Source organism: Chenopodium album, chromosome 17 (assembly GCF_948465745.1).
Source record: "Chenopodium album chromosome 17, dcCheAlbu1.1, whole genome shotgun sequence".
Lineage (NCBI taxonomy): Eukaryota > Viridiplantae > Streptophyta > Magnoliopsida > Caryophyllales > Amaranthaceae > Chenopodium > Chenopodium album.
The window spans coordinates 22,596,049-22,602,084 of NC_137850.1; the positions used below are offsets into that span (position 1 = coordinate 22,596,049).

General features: G+C 41.0%; 1 non-coding gene across 1 annotated transcript; it reads left to right on the forward strand.

Annotated features, from left to right (window-relative positions):
- The first annotated feature begins 5,294 nt into the window (after positions 1-5,294).
- On the forward strand, positions 5,295-5,399 carry LOC145590477 (small nucleolar RNA R71). The gene has a single exon (XR_014102069.1). It is a non-coding gene; the product is annotated as a small nucleolar RNA R71 (small nucleolar RNA).
- The last annotated feature ends 637 nt before the right edge of the window (positions 5,400-6,036 follow it).

The following is a 6,036-nucleotide window of genomic DNA, read 5'->3' on the forward strand; positions in this document are numbered from 1 at the left end:
CCGGGAACACGGTAATCGTAGTTATCGTGCTTATCGGGGAATGAGCGAGTCACGGTGTTGGACCCCGGGGGTCCTTGCCAATATGGGTACCCACTTAATGGTATAGGACCAAGTTGGGGTGGAAAGTATGGGTATTTAACCGCGGGGGAGACCTCCCCACGGTTAACACTCGTATCATACAAATGTTGTTGTTAGAGAAACATACCTTGTTGCATCTCCGAGATGCCTCTTATTTGGTGATAAATTTCCTCGAAGTCTTGGTCGTACATGCCTTCCAATCTAATTTGCATCCCCTTCTTTTGTGCACTTAAAGCATCCATATCGGGGTTAGCAAACTTGTGATGTTGTTGTTCTTGATGTTATTGTCGTGGTTGTCGTTGTTGTTGTTGTTGTAGTTCTTCTTCTTCTTCTTCTTCTTCATCATCTTCTTCTTCTCCTATCTCCTCATCATCATCACCATAGGGGAGGCGGTTACTCAAGGGTACATGCCACACATTAGGCACATCCTCTCAGTGGATAGAAGTCAAGGAGGGGTTAGGGAGATAGCACCAATGTTTGTTCTCCCTAAGCCAATCAAACACCTCATCATCTTCATTCTTGGCCAAAAATTGCACTTGCTTCAATTGTGCAATGTCGAGGTAGAGGGTGCTCGAACTACCCACCGGAGTACAAGAGGGTAAGTAGTGGTCAAGATGAAGGTTGGTCACGAGCCTCGTAACCATACTACCATAAGGGATCTCCCCGGACTCCCTTTCTTGCAACCCCTTGCAATATCTAAAGAACATGTATCCTAAGTTCAAATGACCCCGGTACTCCTCTCTAGTAGCCAACCAAAGTATCCAAAGCTCCAATTGACTCATCTTTTCCAATTCTTTCTTAGGGATTATCGAATATCCCAAAATCCTATGAAGAACCCTTAGACACGGTAGGAATAACTTGCTTATGGCGGCATACCGAGTAATGAAATTGCCTTCCCCCGATATATTATCCCACTAGGAATTTTGGTCATACTCATTCTTGAAGAAGAATTCGGGGTGCAAGACATCCTCCTCCGGATTAAGATCGAGTGCTGCATTGAACTCGACAAGGGAAAGATCATGATAAATGTTGAAAAGTTAAAAATGGATCCGGTAGTTATCATCCTCTACCACCTCACATGAAGCCGTAGCCAAATATTCCAAAGTTGGCTCAAGGTAGGTACGATAACACGTGCTCACAAAGGTGCTCATGCGAAGATTGCTAAACAATTCCCTCAAATCCTCATCAATACCCAATTTGATCATGTCTTGTTGAATGTAGTGCCGAGAGGGTTTAAGGGATCGGTTCTTTTTTAGCTTGGCATATCGAGTTTTTTGGATTGGGTCATTGATTTTTATCTTAGGCAAAGGAGTAGGTTGTTGTGTTTGGTAAGTAGAGGGGTTTGAAGAAGGTTCTTTGATTGTGATGTTGGTTTTTCGTTTCTTAGAGGAAAAGGCTCAAACAAGCTTCTACATTGTGTTTCCCCCAAATTTATCAACTCAAAATCCAATCAATCAACAACACAAACACCACAAAAATACCACAAAACACTTCCAATCACCAATATCGCAACCCTTAACCAATAACACCAATTACACAAACAACACCTTACTACCAATATTCAAAATTCTCAACTTCTCACAATCACCACCAATTAAACCAAATTTGCTTCACAAACATAAAACAACACAATGTGAGTAAAAATCAATCACAATCAACACAAATAATCAACCAAATATCACATTCAATCAACAAATTCATCAAATCACATACTACTTCTATTCACAACCATAAACAATCAAATTCTTGCAACAATATGATATAATAAAAATGTAAATAAGAGTTTAAGAATATGATTATACCATACTAGAAGCAAGATTGAATAAGAATTAGCCACCAATTCCCACCAAACCGAAAATCCCCAAATTTGGTCTTCAATGGAGGAGAGAGATTGGAGATTGAAAATGGAAGAAAGTAGTATGATTATTGTTGTAGAGGATGAATTTGTAGAAGGAAAATGTTGATTTTTGATGGATTTTCAATGAATTGATGATGAAATATATGAGAAATGGAGGTAGGGTCTCGGTTCTTTAGAGTGAGAATGAGGGTCGTGCGTATAAGAATGAGGTTGAGGGGAAATGAGGGAAAAAAAGAAGAAAGAAAAGAAATAGAGGCTCGGCGTTGCCCAGGTGCGCGGCCGCGCGACCGCGCCCGTTTCTCGCGCGGCCGCGCCCCTTCCTGGCGCGCCCGCGCCACCGCGGCTTCCTTTATTAAAATTGTTGCTTGGTTCTTCGAAAAGAAGAAGGAAACTCTGCCCCTGCTGGTGCGTGCGCGCACATACACTGTGCGTGCGCACCAGCCAAGGCCAAGGGGGGGCCTTGCTCCCTCTTGTGCTTACTCTCGTGCTTGCGCTCTCATCGATGCTCACGAGCGTCATGATCAAGTGATACCCGCGAGAGGGGCAGACCAAAAATCACATAAAAATCACATAGGAATTTTTTCAAAAATCACTTGTTCATGATTAAAATTTACGAGTACGTAAGCACGAGAGCACACTTGTACATCAAGTTCTCCTTCACCTTACTTCAACTCAAACCTCTTGAAACCTTCAATGTTCACCAAAATTTTTAGAAATCTTAATCAACTCAATCCCGAGGTACCTTACCCTTTTACCTCAAAATTCGATAAAATTGAACATATTCTCATCAAAAACACGAAACACCTTTCCATTGCTTATGCTTGCTTGAAATAATCCAATTCCCATGAATTTAACCTATCAATCCAAATAGAAAACAAGTGAAAGAAAGGAAAACAAAAGAAAGAAAATTAAGAAAAATAGAAATCAAAAGAAAAGGGTTAGAAAACCGGGTTGCCTCCCGGGAAGCGCTTGCTTAAGGTCCTTAGCTCGACCCTTCCTCCAAATCATGGAGGGTCAAAGAACACCACATTGTTTAAAGTGGCGGATGGAACAAACTCCTCTTCAATTTTTAGCAACCGCACATTGTTGCTAGATGAAACTTCACTTTATGAAACCTCAAAAGCAAGCCTCTCTTGCTTCAACTTCATCCTTTTCTTCCTAGAAGCTCTCGCCTTCTTCTTTGCCTTGTTCCTTCTAGTAGACGGTTTCTCACCATCCACACTCTTGGAATCATCCTCCTCCTCTTGAGGGTAAAGCTCAAACCAATGAGGAATGTCAATCTCCTCCTCGTCCATGGGCTTGGAAAACTCCTTTTTCTCTTCACTAAGCTTCTTGCATTCAAAACTCAAAAGCACATCATCACAAATCTCAAGAACATCATTAGTTGAAGAGTCAATCATGCATACATTATCACTGGAGCGAGGGGAATTAACACACATGGTTCCATTAACAAAGGACAAGGACTCATGCATCGGTTTTAGCTCAAAACTTGCCTTATTGCTACCAACTCTTAAAGTGATTAGGCCTCCCTTGACATCAATTAAAACTCCCGAAGTAGCTAAGAAAGGTCTCCCTAGAATGATAGGTATGTGGTCATCTTCTTCAATTTCAAGCACAATAAAATCTACGGGAATAGTAACCACCTATCTTAAGGGGAACATCCTCAACCCTTCCCTTGGGGAACTTAATGGATCTATTGGCCAATTGCAAAGTCATGTTGGTAGGAAGAATCTCTCCTAGCTTAAGCTTCTTGAAGACGGAATAAGGCATGATACTAACGCTAGCACCAAGATCACACAATGCATTTTCAAACAATTTTCCTTTAATTTTGCAAGGAATGGAGAAATTGCCCGGGTCTTTCATCTTTTTAGGTAAGTCATTGTGAATCAAAGCACTACAACACTCCCCAACCTCTACCGAATCTATCTCATTGCACTCTCTCTTGCCACTCAAGATATCCTTAAGAAATTTGGAGTATCTAGGCATTTGGGTCATAGCTTCGGTGAGAGGGATTGAAAGATGAACTTCCTTCAACATATCAAGGAACCTTCCAAATTGCTCATCAATTTTGTTCCTCAAAAACTTTTGGGGGTATGGAAGGTCGGATTTTCTCACTTTCTCTTGCACTTTCTCAACACTCTTCTTTTTCTCTTGAGCTTCCTCTTTGCTCACATTCTTTGACACATCGTTCTCTTCTTTCTCACTTGAGTCACTCCTCTTCTCATCCTCCTCACTTATCCTAGAAACTTTCTCTTCAAGCACTCTTCCACTCCTTGTGATAATAAAATAGACGGGTTTCTTAGGATCAACTCCTTGAGAAGGTAATGAAGAAGGGCTAGCATAATCTTTTAAGATATTGGCTAGTTGAGTGATTTGGGTCTCAAGGATTTTGTTGTGTGTTATCATCTCATTGAATTTCTTGTCACTCACCGCCATGTAAGTGTTCAAAATTTTTGTTTGGTTTTCAATGATCTCCTCAAAGTTAGTTCTAGAAGATGAGGGTTGAGCATAGGAATTATCACCTTGGGTGTTTGGAACAAAACCGGGTGGGGGACACCTTTGAGCATTGTTTTGAAAATTTCCCCTACCTTGGTTGTTCCAATTACCCCTATTTTGATTTTGACATAGCCTTGATTATGGTTACCATAACCTTGGTTATGATTACCATAATTTTGGTTTTGATTTTGGCTACTATAACCTTGGTTGTTATAGTTACCTCAGGGAATTTTAGTTCCCTTGGTTCCTATTACCACCACCTTGATTGTAGTTGTCAAAATTCTCATGGTTGTTGTAATTCCTATTCCATTGACCTATTTGATTCTCAAACCTAGAATCATTATTGTTTGACACATAATTCACATGCTCATTCACATTTCCATCTTGATCATCACAAACATCCATACATGCATGAGGGCAATTACAAGCATCATGATCATACGATCCACAAACATCACAAAACAAGCATCCACTAGGTATGTTACTAGAAGAGGGAGAGGGTTGAGAATTAGAAGACATACCTCTCCCCTTAGATTGGGAGGGAAGATTTGAAACTTGGGAGGTAGCACTTTCCAACTTTGCCTTGATAGCGGACATTTCCTTCCCCAAGTTTGTCATTTGTGAGGATAGATTGTTGATTGCATTTAGATGATCAACCGAGTACACCGAAGAGCTACTCTTGCTAGTTGACTCCCTTTCTCCATATTGCCAATCTCTATAGTACCTCACTACGTCTTCAATTATGTCTACCACTTCCTCCTCCGTTTTATTCATAATGGGACCTCCGGCTCCTTCATCTAGACATGACTTTCCTTGAGGACTAACGCCACCATAGAAGATTTGAATAATTTGGTAAGTAGGAATTCTGTGGTGAGGACATTCTCTTTGATACTCCTTGTACCTCTCCCATGCTTCATAGAGACTTTCACTAGGCTTTTGCTGAAACCTTGAATCAAAGCTCTAGCCTCCACCGTTTTCTTTTGTGGATAGAAACGGGATAGAAATTCCTTGGTCACTTCGTCCCATGTCCTTAGAGAATTCAGCTTGACCTCCTTGTCTAGCCATTCTAAGGCACGCCTTATGAGGGAAAAGGGAAAAAGCTTGAGGCGGATGAATTCTTGGGAAATACCATTCACTTTGATAGTGTTGCAATACTTTTCGAACTCCTTGAGATGATTAAGTGGACTTTCATGCTTGGCCCCACTAAATTGTCGCCTCTCTATCAAAGTGATCATTGCTTGCCTTATTTCAAAGTCATTTGCCGGTGTTGTAGGTGGAGCAATACCCCTCTCAAATCTATAGGCTCAGGAGTTCCCAACTCCTTCAAAGAAACCCTTGGATTTTCTCCCATGCTTTCTTGTTCTTCTTGTTGTGGTTCTTCTTCACTTGAAGGGCTAGAACTCAAAGAACGTCTAGCAACTCTTATCCTTGCAATTGTCCTCTCAATTTCCGGATCAAAAGGTACTAAAGTCCTTCCTCTTGTCCTATGCATATGACAGGCTAAAGTCGTATCACCAAATCAAAAGTAATTACCTAAGTTCTCTAACTAAAGTAGATAGGGAAGTAGGGTCGAATCCACAGGGAAACTAGTCTTTCTATTCCTA